This window comes from Parasteatoda tepidariorum, chromosome 9, assembly GCF_982258835.1.
Source record: "Parasteatoda tepidariorum strain Cologne lab strain chromosome 9, Ptep-v5.0, whole genome shotgun sequence".
In the NCBI taxonomy this organism is placed as follows: Eukaryota; Metazoa; Arthropoda; class Arachnida; order Araneae; family Theridiidae; genus Parasteatoda; species Parasteatoda tepidariorum.
The window spans coordinates 65435705-65450187 of NC_141763.1; the positions used below are offsets into that span (position 1 = coordinate 65435705).

The 14483-nt window shown below is 31.4% G+C and overlaps 1 protein-coding gene across 1 annotated transcript in view; it reads left to right on the forward strand.

The window, feature by feature from the left end:
* Nucleotides 1-2293: 2293 nt before the first annotated feature.
* The window catches only part of LOC107447953 (uncharacterized), a 63593-nt gene continuing 51403 nt past the window's right edge, over nt 2294-14483 (forward strand). Inside the window, exon 1 of the mRNA XM_043044280.3 lies at nt 2294-2580. The gene's annotated coding sequence lies outside the window, so the exon portion shown is untranslated. The remainder of the gene's footprint in view (nt 2581-14483) is intronic.

Genomic DNA, 14483 nt, shown 5'->3' on the forward strand with positions numbered 1-14483 from the left:
TTTTATTGATCTTTTCCGACGTGTGCTATAAAACAAACCATATAATACATGGGTGATTTTTAGAGATTAGTTTCTAGAGGAGTTCTGTTGCTAAGTGATCCGTTATTTGCGTTCGGGTGGTATTATCTTTTTAATCTCTGTGAGAAACATACTTGAAAAGATGAGATATTTTTAAAAGGAAAAACCAGGTATGACTCTTAAGAGATTAAAAATCTTTTATAGTGGTATAAATATGCATCTGATTTGAATTAATTATATAGCCCATTTCTTTATAAAGCACGTATTATTCGATTAATCGTATTTATTTTATTTTAAAACCGACGTTTAAGAGCCGGCCCAAATCTGAGATAGTAATTTTATTTCTCAGTTTTGTAATTTTGAACCCAACCCAGAAGAAAAGGGAACTCCAGGATCAGGCATTGGGACAAACTAACCTTCCTGGAAGACTTTTTTATAGAATTAACCGCATATACGTGACATAAAGAGGAAAACCACTGAAACTTCCACGGTTAGCCCGACCGCAAGGGGTTCTAACCCATGACCCGCTTACCACTGTGGATATTTTACACCAGCACTTAGGTTGGTGTGAGCTGGGATAAAATTCGTCCTGGGCACCTCATTGGGGGGCGAACGCTCTATCCCTTGAGCCACCGCTACTCGATGACTAGTGTTAAAAAGATTTTTTCGTTATGCTTTTGAAATGAATTTCATTTGATTGAGTAGGACACTATTTCCCAAACTTTACTTTATTGTGATGCGCAATCTAAACCTTTCTCGCATTGGGATAATATAATGACAAGCCACATTTTCAACTAGTTTAAGGGAGCGCGTTTGGGGGCAAAATACCACGATTTCCATATAGGCAATAAAACGCTTCTTTGCATCATCGTAGAACAATTCCGTGCCAAATCTTTAAGGTCCATATCTGAAGACAATACTGAGGTACAGTTTGATGTGAAAATGTCACCTTGAGAAAAGCGTGACTCATTATTACCTTTTTTCAATATCACCCAACCACGGAGAAAAGCACCTACATCTGTTTTTCTGAGCTCTATCGTTGAACGGCTATGGTAGGAAAGTCATGTAATCTTGACCTAGTCAGACGACGAGGAGAGTGCCTGATGATATGGTACCAGGTCTCTCCAAACTATTACACCAAAAACAATGGAAGGACTCTCAGCTACGACAGATAAAACGTACACCTTGCTGCACAATGTTTAGTCGGCTGTCAGGATCGAACTTATTATCACCAACTCCCCACCAGTGGAGTGAGTGTCGCCTATACCGAATGCATAATCAGAACGCCGATATTGCTCAAAGCTCCTCAATTCCGTTTTCTGGTGCATAATTTTTCACCATTCAGAAGATGCGTTATACAGAGAATGACAACATTTACGGGATATATAAGCAAAAAAATTCATTTATAAATAAAAGAAAAAAGGTAGCGAGTAGTCCCTTTTGAAAGAGAATTGACCCTACAAGGGACGCTTGACCCACGCTATGAAATTGTGCACTAGACGAATCACATATTCTCACACATCTATTACCAGATTATTTCAATATTAAAAATACCCTCCCCCCACTTAAAATTACCGGAAAAGAATTTCGTAAAGAAGAGAAAGAACCATATCTTAAAATATACTAACGATTGATAATAATCAATGCCATTTCTAAGACGGAAATGTGATTATTTCTAAGACGGAACATTCTTGGGATGATGACAAGTCTTCGGACCATCCTCAGAATGTTTCTCAGACCATCGCCAATAGTCCATTGTGCAGCTCTAGTGCTTTTTATCACAATGAAATTTTGCATTTTTATCATTTATCATGGTGTGGATGAATTCATGCGAGATTTTTAAAAGTTGCTGCCCAGCAACTTTAAAATGGTCATTTATGCGCTATATTTCAGTTGAGCCAATAATTTTTAAGAATAAAGTATTTTAAAAGTAAGTACTTTTAAAATTATTTTAAAAGTGTAGGACCTTGTTTTGTTTAACTGCGTCAAGATAGAAAAGAAATCTCTGATTCAAAGTGTTGACTTTTTGTAAACGACTCTATGTAGACGATGGACTCCTTAAATTTTTGAACATTTTAATTCAAATAGATATTTCCTAATGTCTATAATAAGAACTTTATTTTAGAAAATTTCATTTGAAATAAGTTTTTTTTTTGGTAAATCGAATTGAAAGGAGTAAATTTTGCTGAACAAATTTTCTAAGTTGTCAGTAACATCACCCATCAAGAAAAAAGATCACATTCAGCGTGACGAAAATCAAAACTAAGGTGATGTCAGAGAGTGTGTGATGTCATGTCTGAGACGGAATAATTGGAACGTGAGTTTTCTGTACGTTTTTTTTCTCTTCTTCTTTCGGTTTCATCTCAGTTCGATCCTTCGAGAATGGTAAAGGAAAGCATGGGATGCTTTCAAATTGCTTAGAATTGGTTGTGAATAAAGGAAACTAGTGCTAATACATTTAAGCTAGAAGCAAACAACTTGTTTATTATCGTCTGTATTTTGAAATAAGCAGAAAAATTATGTGATTCAGAATGAAATACATATATTGGATATAAAGCGACGGTAAGCTTTCTGTTTTTGTACTATATTTTATGCTGCAACTTTTTCAAATAATAGAATAGACTAGTATTCTACAGATTAGTGAATTAAAAGTGTTAAACTATATGCAAACGATTTGTAAAACGATTCTCAGAAAAATTATTTGATTCAGATGGAAGTAAAACTATTGGAATAAGAACGATGCTAAACTTGCAACTTTTTCTGAAATTTTCAATGTTGTAAGTTTTGTAAAATTTAAATATTTTTCTAATTAAAATTCTTTTCTAATTAATCTTTCAAAAGTGCGCATTAAATTCAAAACAATAAAACGCACTCAGTAAACGGTGTGTAATAAATATACTCAAAGCAGTAAAGGGAGCTTAAAAGTTCTTAATAAATTAGAATACTTCTTCAGTAAAAAGTTTGATTAAGCTAATGTTTTGTTAAGTAATTATTAACTGAATACCCATTTTTCGTACGGAGTAAAAAAAAAGACTTTTGCTTAAAGTTGGCTTCAATAAACACTACGCAATGATACATGGATATTTAAAGGTATTTAGATACAGTTAAGAAGTTGAAAAAATTCTAATTTTCTTTTTATTATTATTTGTTGTTTTTCTCAGTACCTTTCTGTTATTTAATTAAAATATATCTTTAGAAGTTTTACTTATCAAATAAGATACAACTATACTCAGTATCAAAATTAGGCCACTGATCACGGACAACTATCATGACAGTCAAAATTGACCATAATCAAGGATTTACCATATTAATTTTGAAAGTGAATAACTTATTTTTTATTTAAATCATAGTTGATTTTGCATTATTGGGGTCCATAAAAACGTATTTCAAAAGTATAACTATATATAAAATAAATATTTGATCTCGGATAGTTTACAAAATAATAATTCAGAGACGTGACCCTCACATGCCATCCATGTTGATGTTGCCCGAGTTTGTCTGTCATAAAAAAAATCAAAGATGAGTATTTTTAAAGGATGAGCAATAAACTCCCAGTAAAACTCGTTTTTGAGCAAAAAGAGCAGTAAGCTGGAAAACACGCATTATGCATTAAATAATTAAAAAAATGAAAAAAAAGAAGCAGAATCGTTTGAAGTTTTAATTGCAATTATTCTTAATGCTACGTTTACAAAAAAAAAAAAAAAAAAAAAAAAAAAAATTCACACTTCTATTCCGATTTGAAATTTTTGAATTTTGAACAATTTCTGTTGTTGTTGCTAATTCCCATCTGGTCTGACGGGGTCAGACCAGATCAATGAATCCGTTGACATTCAGAAAATCCGAAACCAGAATGGGAGAGGAATGAATGTCATTCCAGTCCAGCCCTAAACAGTTCAAGATGTGCTCAGGTGATGCCTGGTTTTGTTGGCATTTAGGGCAAAGAGGAAAGATTTATTGATTTGCAGAAAATGTGAGACTTTTTAGGTGTCCACTGGCCAGTCGGGATAAGCAGGTGTTGGTTTGCCTATCACCAGGGAGAGATAGAGAGAGTCCTGGTCTTTCTGCTTTATACCAGTAGTGAATAGGTGGAAGCAGCCACTTTTGTTTGTTCTGGGCCTTTTGCCTTGCAAAAAGTTCAAGGTATGTAAGCTCTGAGGTGGAGGGAACTGGATGGTCTAGTCCCTTCTTTGCAAGAGTGTCAGCCAACTCGTTGCCGTGGATATCGACGTGGGACGGGATCCATTGAAAGTGGACCTCATGCTGTTGGGAAATGAGCTTTACTTTTTGTAGGATCGAAAAACTGGTTTTATCTCCAATGAGGGCCCAATTTTTGAGGTGTTGAATTGAACTACGGCTGTCAGATAGTATCCAAGTATTTCCAAGGTGCCCTTCACTCAAGATTTTCTCTAGTCCCCTGTTGATTGCAATTAGTTCGCTTCGAAAGACGGAGCAAAAATCGGGGTTTCGTTGATGAAGAGTGTAGTTCTCTCGAGGTGTTTCAATAAATACCCCACTGCCAGTCTGTCTATCCATTTTACTGCCATCAGAGAATATTTTGATGTCGTTTGGAGGGATTTTATTGATGATTTCCAGGGACAACTGTCTGAGGAAGTCAGGCACACAGTCTTTCTTGTCAAGCATGGTAGGGAGGCTTTCATGGAAACTAACATTGGAAAGATCCAAGCAAGTACTAAGATTGCTATGAAGATAAAGAGGTTCAATATTTTCAGCGATTAACAGTTGTGATTTAACATGACTAAAAGGACTGTTTTTCTTTAGCCTTTGATTGCAGGTCCAATTATTTAGGTAAATAGCAGTTAAATTGCCTTGGTCTAAACTGGAAAGTTTATTGTAATATTTCACTAAATTAGCTTGCCTTCTGAAATTTAGAGGTTGCAGATCTGCTTCGTAAAGAACGATCTCTGAAGGGCAGCTACGTTTCAGTCCAGTGATGATGCGAGCGGCGCTCAGTTGAACCTTTTCCAATTTGTTTAAGTTAGATTGAGAAGCACAGCAGTAGACAGGATAGCCATATTCAAGAATTGGTCTAACAAGAGCCTGGTAGGAAGTCCTAAGAGTAGTTGCATCTGCTCCCCAATCCCTACCAGCGATACACTTAATAATATTTAGGCGCTTCCTAGCCTTCGAGACAATATAATCAATATGTTTGTTACTTGTAAATTCGGGATCGAGAATGTATCCTAGGTATTTTGGGTGTTTCTCGTAGGAGAGCTTCTGGTGTTTGAGAAACAAGGATGGTTCATATTTATAAAGTCGTTTATTAGTAGTGAAGAAGGTGGTTATCGATTTGGTTGGGTTGAAGCTCAATTTGAATTCATCTGGAACAATTTCTAAGATTAGAAACTAAAATTTTTGTTGTTCCCGTTGTTTAATATTTAGAAAGCATAGCACGAACACTTCTGGAGTTATAAAAGGTCTTAAAAGAAGGCACACAAACTCTTCTTTTTATTATTATTTGATGGACTGGTTGAACCTATCAAGAATGAAAAAAAATTATTTATTTTTTCACACGACCTAAATTATATTTAAAATTATGATTTCCGCTCTGAAATAATACAGAACTTTTTCTTATAATTATAATAGAAGTGCGTTTATCTCTCTCTAGTGTTAAAATGTGTTAAATCTTATAAATGTATTATAAATATTAAATGTATTCTAAATATTTTTAGAATCTTATTTAAAAGTCAAATAAAAGAGAAGCAAACATATAAGGAGGCGCAAATTAACATGTAATCGAGGAAAAACCAAAAAGGCTATGGACATTTTATTTTATAATTTTTGTTGAACAGCCGACCCAATTTTGGGTTCAACTCCGCAGTCTTGTAATTTTGAACCCAATCCGGAAAGCAAAGGATTTCTTGGATCAAGTATCGGGAGAAATTTGCCTTTTAGAACTTTTAGATGGAATTAACCCTTTCATTTTCGTTACAATGAGAGAAAAACCACGAAACTGACGGCACTATGACTGTATCCCATGATCCGATGATATGAGGATACTTTAACTGGATATTTTAAGGATATTTTAAGTGATATTTTGATAGAGGATATTTTAAGTCAGCACTGTGGTCGGTGCGAGCCGGGTGTGGAATTCGTATCGACTAGCCATTGCTGGGATTCAAACCGGGTTCTCCTCATTGGAAGGCGAACGCTCTAACCTACTGTGCCACCATAGCTCGCTATTGACAATTTACGAATCTTAATTGAGAAAAATGGGGCATTGCACATCAAAACAAGTTTGATCACATGATAAAACTTGGATGTGTTTTTAATATAGCCTTTCAACTTTTATGATTAATCCATCATTCAAATAATTTTTGATGTTTAAAGTTTCTCCTACCTTAGTAGTGATTCGTAAGATTTCGATAAAGTTTTTTTTTTCACGTTTGCATATTCATTCGAAACTCCGATTCTGCATGATTTTTTTCATCACGTTCTGAAAACGATTTTAAATAAATTATATTTTGGAACACTTCGTAGATATAGAGAAAAGATTATACATAAAAAATGATGTACTGCTTATGATATTTTCAAAAGTAAAGAAAGAAAAATCTATTATCAGAAATCGTCTGAAAATACGTTATTTATGAAATCGTTTGGTCAAACGATCAGATTTTTTCTTTTTTTTTTTTTTTTTTGCATTTAGTTTTCAATTAAATTAAACATAACGTGACTCATTTTATCAATTGAATTTTGAATAAATTGTTATCGAGCTATGTGGAATTAGAAATAAAATTTAGAAATTGTAATTTGATATATGATCAGTTATTGTAAATAAACTTACAGATCTTGACGAATTTCAAAGGAATGTTGCAATTATTATAAAAATACAATGTTACATGACCTTCATATTTTTTTCAAGGATAAATAAAAATATTCAGATGGAAGTGTGAAATAGTATTTTCTTTGTCCAATTTTCTTTTCGGATAACAATCGATAAATTTATCAGAGAAAAAAAAAGATGATGCAATTTCCATTGTATGTAGCTTTTTAGTAAGATACATGTCATTTGCACAATATAACTATCATCAAGGAAAAAGACATAATATTGTAATAAAATGTTCTCATTTTATTGTTTTCGCGGTCGAAAAACTCACCTACAGAAGCTTTTTATTTTGATAAATTTACTTATATTTAAGCTATTGAAACTCATTTGAAAAGAAGTCTTTAAATTATAAATATAACTGCTAATAATCAAAATCTTTAAATTAAATTCGTAACTAATGTTTTAAAAACATATTGTACAGTGCGCCAAAAAAAAAAAAAAAAATAGACCAACCTGATTATTTTTTGATCTTATGATCAGATCTTCACATTCTAGGATTAAGATTGAGTCCTAGAACGACTCAATCTTAATGATTTGAGGGGGTGACCTCAAATATGATAATTAGTTAGTGTAGACGATATTGTAAATTACGAAATCAGACACAAAAACATACTTTCTCTGAATAAACAGTTAGTTTGGGTCAGGAGAGCTGTCCAAAGTTTGGACCTCCTAATGCTAAATTTACTTTTTTACGAATTTCGCCATGTCTCGAGAACTTCTTAAGCAAATTGAAAAATATTTGCACGGAATTATATAATTCGCTTAGGCAAAGATAATTCCATGAAAAAATAAATATTAGTAAATATTCATTAGTTTTTAGTATTTTATTTAATGATAGTCGAAAACATTTTGAATTGTAAGGTATGCAATTTTAGTCTCACTTCAAATTATGTAATTTCTCATGGCAAAATACAAAATTTGAGCGAAAGCGGTTGAATAGTTTTTAAAACACTCGTATATTTGAAATTCGAGTTCTCAGAAACTATTCAACCGATTTCATTAACTATGGATGAACGAATTTTATACTTGCGGGCGAAAATGTTTCAATTCGTTTAAAAATTTCTCGAGATACGGTGAAATACGCAAGAAGTAAAATTACAATAAAGGCCTGGTTTCTTAGAACAGGACGCCGTCAGCTGGAAATCAGCGTTAACCTCTGATTGGTCCATTTGTGAGTTTCATAGTATACGTCATCGAACGCTCATCTTGAACTACAATTGCCGTCCAACTCAACTGCAGTTGGATTACAACGTGACGTTAACCGCAGAAGCAATGGCGGACAACATCCAACAGCACATTTAAATCAGCAAAGATTTTGACTTTGACATTAAACATAGCTTCTTCATTAAGCATAGCACTCTTCATTTAGCTCAGCTATAATGGGTTTTTTCTTGGACAAAGTCATTATTTGTTCTCTAAAACACTGGTCGACAATCACAAAATCAATACAAATTCAAAATAAATATTTGTTTACGTTATTAACGCATGCGTAATGAGAGATAATGTTTGCGTTGGACCGACTGCTCACGCTGAGCTAACAAAAAAGTATTTTTTTGGCGTCAGCTCTACGTCAACTTTCCGCTGACGCCCAGATAAGGCGCTAGTTCTAAGAAACCAGGCCTTGAGCTAACAAACCAGTATTTTGTTGGCGTCAGCGCGACGTTGACGTCCCGCTGACGCCCAGATAAGGCGCTTGTCCTAAGAAACCAGACCTTAAGGAGTCCAAACTCTCCTGAACAAACTATAGGAACATATTTCCCAGATTGCGGCTGCTCCCTATATTTTGGGGGTCAGAAATCCGAATCAGTCGGAAGAAAACTGTTTATTCAGAGTACGTTTTTGTAACTTACAATATCGTCTGCACTAATTAATTGGCATATTTGAGGTCACTCTTTTGAACTATAATGATTAAGTCCTAGTACGCGAAAATCCGATCAGTAGATCAAAAGTTAATCAAAGTGGTCCGTTTTTTTGAGGGGAGGGTACAAAAAATATCGTATTCAATTTTTACAAACAAAACAGTGTGTGAAAAAAATAACTAACGTTTTCTTGCTTGAAAAATCTTTAAATAGTAATGTAATTTTTTACGAAAAAAAGAAAAGAAAAAGAAAATTCAAATAATTTGCAGTCTAATAAACGTGAAACAGTCGCAAAATATATTTATCGTTAAAATGTGAAGAATAAAGTAGTATTATTCGATAACTTTATAATATGAGAGAAACTATTAGCTTTATTTACACTATTAACTTTAAACCTCTAGTTTTAAATAATAATAGCACAGAATAATATGAAGAAGGAATATTACTGGTAAATATATTTAAACAAGGAATAAATAATAATTTACAAGTAAATAACTTTTATGCTGATAAAATTCTAAGATATCTGAATCTTCTATGTTATTATGGTGTATATATCATGTGATTTTTCTGTCCAATGACAATGCAACATAATCGAAAAAACTTTATGTATATAAAAAGTTTTTGTAACCTTATTTATATAAATTGAGTAAATTATTTATACAATTTAAATAAATATATCAATTTCAATATTATTGTAATAATATTATTTATTATAATAATATTATGTATTATAATTATTATTTATAGATTTTATATAATTATATAAATTTTAATATTATTATAATAGTATTATTTATTATAATTATTATTTATAGATTTTATGTAAGTATATAAATTTTAATATAATTATAATAGTATTATTTATTATAATTATTAATTATATATTTTACATAATTATATAAATTTTAATATTATTATAATAGTATTATTTATTATAATTATTAATTATATATTTTACATAATTATATAAATTTTAATATTGTTATAATATGAATTATTTATATAGTTTATTTAAATAATTAAATCAGTTTTTACAAGCTATAATGATTTGTTCTCCATTACAGTTCAACGAATTTTTAAATTAAAAAAAATCGTTTCCTGACACTAACGTTGTTGTCTGGAATTTCGAACAATAATAGCAATAATGAACTGAAAGTTCAGAAATCGTGATGGAAGGATGCAATCACCCGATTAAAATGTATTTATGGTAAAATCGTCGACGATGTTATCTCGTTAAACATCGCGGACTACATTATTAGTTTATAAAATGCTCCAAACCATAATATGACTGAATTTCATATGCAACAAAACTATTCGTAGCTATTATGTTTCGCTTAAAATATTTTTGAAGATCAGAGATAAATGAAAAAAAAAAAAAAAAATTGCTAACCGTTGCGGGTCATCGAAGACTTTCTTTCAGAAAAATATGAATATATTCTGGTAGATGGGAGGGGGGATTGTTTGGCGATATTCAGATTACGTCTGGCGATAAAATCCCTCCGTCCTTAACACATCATAAACTTCAGAAATCTCAGACGATCGATTTTAGAAATCAAGACACGATTTTTCTCGTATGACTTGGAAACTCTTCGCTTTCCCACAGAAATCTCGAATTCAGGAATTTCTTATTGGTGAATTCTAGAAAGATTAAAATTCTAAACAGAATTACAATTAATGAGGGAAAGGAATATTTAGCTCTACTGAACTATTTTTTATTGTAATTTATGTTTTGATTATTTAAGAGCAGAATATAGGAATTAATTTGAATAAAGTGGTTTTAAAGTTTGACGTTGACAATATAAAATAAAGGTTATGTCTTGCTTTTAATTCTTACAAATGTTTTGAAAGCTATTTCTCTTTAGTCTGTAGCTAAGTGCACTCGGATCCTTCTTCCACTCGGAAAACAGTTTCGGATTGTAACTTAGTACTTTCATTCCCTGAGATTTGGGAAATTAAAAAATTTGGCCTATATTAAAGAAATGCGGTATAGTTAAATAAGACTAAATTAGGTATTCCGAGAAATCTCAGTTATTTAAAACATTCTACTATGCAGCCACTATGATGCAGTTTCAAAATAAGACTTTCTCTTATGCAGCCACTATGATGCAGTTTCAAAAGAAAACTTTCTATTATGCAGCCACTATGATGCAGTTTCAAAAGAAAACTTTCTAGTATTCAGCCACTATGATGCAGTTTCAAAATAAAACTTTCTATTATGCAGCCGCTATGATGTAGTTTCAAAAGAAAACTTTCTATTATGCAGCCACTATGATGCAGTTTCAAAATAAAACTTTCTATTATGCAGCCACTACGATGCAGTTTCAAAATAAAACTTTCTATTATGCGGTCACTATGATGCAGTCTCAAAATAAAACTTTCTCTTATGCAGCCACTATGATGCAGTTTCAGAATAAAACTTTCTATTATGCAGCCACTATGATGCAGTTTCAAAATAAAACTTTCCATTGTGCAGCCACTATGATGCAGTTTAAAATAAAATTAAAATATGATTTTTCCCTGAAAAATCTCAAAATCCCAGAAAAATATCTCTTAGAACTTTCATTCACTACGATCTATGGTAACTACAGAAGTCGTTTCAAAAATTAAAAATTGAGACTAAATTATTCTGTAATTAGTCTGATATTAGTCTATTGTGATATTAGTATTACCAATTAGTTGAAGACCTAAGATGGATTTTGAAATGTATCTAAATACCTAAGATCTATGAAAATATACGTAACATATTTCCCTCTGAAAATCGCATCTTTTTTAAGAAATTGACAGAACAATTGTTCACTAATTAGTGTTTTTAAAATATGACTTAATATATTCTTCCACTTGACTATTATACTTTTTATTTAACTAACCCAAGCTATAGTAATTATGAATAATAATGAAAATAATAATTACGATCCATTATATCTATCTATTATTGGAATAATAAAATTGCTTACATAAAAATTAAGATATATTCTAAAAATTTTGAAATTAGATTTTATTAAAAAATCAATGATAATAAAGTATAATGAAATATGGATACCATATTAACGAACTACACTCTATTAGAGCTGAAGGTTTAGGTGGATTATGAAATGTGTGAAATTATCAGAGATTTAAGCATGAAACGTATTTTCTACTGGTGATCGTCTTTTTGAAAGAATTGTTGCAATAATTGTTCCCTATTTAGTGTTTACAAAATGTTACTTATTCTTTCACTAAGGTATTATGATTTTTTTTTAAAATTAACTTAAGGGATTGGTGGTGGTTCGCCGAGTACATGCTCATGAAATCTGTGGAATTGAAAGTCCTGTGGTCGATCACTGAGCAGAACCATGGGTACAGGAATTAGTAGAAAATTTCCTTTCCCTTAATATCTATGTCTATATTGAGGAAGTGGCTTCACGAATGGCAGGTGCTGCCATCTATCCGTGGGGTTCTGAAGCAAAGCGTACTTTCACCCTTGCGGTACTTCCTTGTCTGGAGAAAGTTGCTCTTTCTTCACTCAATTCTCAAAAGGCTTAATGGCTGGTTTGTCCAAGTGTCATTAGAATCCAACAAAAACAAAATTAACTTAAGTTATAGTAAATAAGGAGTGTAAATAATAATGACCTTATTCATTTGAAATTTTTTTTTGATATTCCTAGTGCTGTTTGAAATAATAAAAACAGAATTTTATTTATTCATGAATGTTATTTTTAATTCATGAGTAACAAGTGCGTGACACATTAGTCAATAACAAAAGATTTTGATGCATTTTAGTATTTTTTTTATATTTATCGTACATATTGCCGATATAGTATGCGTTATTATCGAAAAATAAATCGTATTTATGCTAGAAATAATAAGTTTTTTCAAAATATATTTATTCATTAAATTTTCAAAATGATTCAATACATTAAATTTAAGTTTATTCGGAAAATGTTGAAAAAAACCTTCATGTATATGAAAAATTGAAGTCCCTTTGTAATTTTTTTTCTTTTTTCTTTGATAAAATCTATGTATTGTCCGAAATGACCCATAATAGTAGGAAAAAAACTTTTATTTAATCATAAAATATCTATAATAAACTTTGAACACTAGACAATAAAGAACAATTGTCATTTTTCCCCCTTTTCTTTTATGGCTCATTATATCTTGCGTAATTCATTTAAATATTATATCCTTGTGCTAAAAAACTACAATTTAACTATATTTTGAAAAACTAGTTCAAAATAGTGTAAGCTGATAGAGAATCGTTTTTATTGGCACGGCATCACATTAAGTTAGTTTATAAATGTTGACTTAACTTATTTCTCAGAATTAAAAAGGGGGGGGGGAGAAAAAAAAACTGTGAATTTTAATGTTACAGTTTATTTAATGCAAAATAAAATAATAAACTGATATCACTTGAATTTAATTTTTGTATAATGAGCGTTAAACTTATTTAAAATTAATAAAATGATAAACTGATATTCTCTGAATTTAGTTTTTGTAACTTTATTTGTAAAAAATATTCCTTAGAGTTCATTTTAAAGTATTATCGCTGGTGTATTTTTACGCGCAGTGAATGGTTGAAATCTGGGACTAGTGGAGCGCATTTTGCATTGCTTCAACTTTTAAAATGTTAACAAACATTTTGGCTGTTGACTTTCATAGATCATAATTTTCACGTAGAATTATTATACTTTAGTAATAATTCTTTTATTAATGTTTCAAATAATTGTAAAAAAAAAAAACTATTAGAAAAAATTGAAATCTTAAAAAATAATAACTTTTCGATTCCTTATTTTCAAGAACTTAAGTTAGTGTTACAGGATCTGGTTCGACTGATCTATCCCAATTGCTCCAATCAGAGCCTCGAGTTCCCTGTGAATATTTTACGTTAGTTTTCATTTCATGGAAAAGTTTGGCGAATCGTTAGAAAATATTTAAATGTTTTACAAGTTTGCCATTTAAGCATTTTATATAACACTAATTCAAGATCATTTATTTCCCAAAAAAATTTCTCTCAACGTGTAGACAATGCAAGTTGATTGAACTTTTTAAACTTTTAAAACGGCAACGGTTTAAATCGCTTAAATGATTTGGAGCAGCTCCATTGGTTTCGAATTACGGAACTCTCGTTTGATGATTTTCAGTTCGTTCCAATTACTATTTCATGATTGTATGCGAGATGTTTTTTGACTATTTCGTAAGATTCTCGAAAACTATATGCTTCACGACCTAAGCATACGACAATATGCTTCATATGAGCTGATGATGACGAACTGGAGATCCGGATACTGTTAGTTTTAATAACTACACTTCCCTTGCAAATATTCAAAAGTCATTGTGATTTTCATACACGAGTGGTTAAGATTTAGAGTCTAATCTGGGATTTTAATTTTCAATGACCGGAAAGATTTAAAAACGTCTGTCGAATTGGTTGGTTGACAGTTTAAACAGCTGTCTCAAGATTTAATCCCAGTTGTTGAAACCAGGGCTTCATACTACTACATTCGGATTATGAAATGTCTGAAGAGAGTTAGAGCACTTTTTTTGTTCGAAATTGTTGTACCGTTTGATGATCTTGTATGAATTTGTATTTTTAGCCATAGCTCATTCTTTTCCTTTTCGTCTTGAGATGGTTAATCTGAAGCATGGTAAAATTGATGTTTTTGGAATGTTTTCTTTCTGAATGGAATAAAATAATAACAATCTGGGGGGGGGGGGAAGGAATACTAACATATAATATCCGAATTTTCTAAGCACAGAACACAAAAATGTTCGATTCATTTAATTGT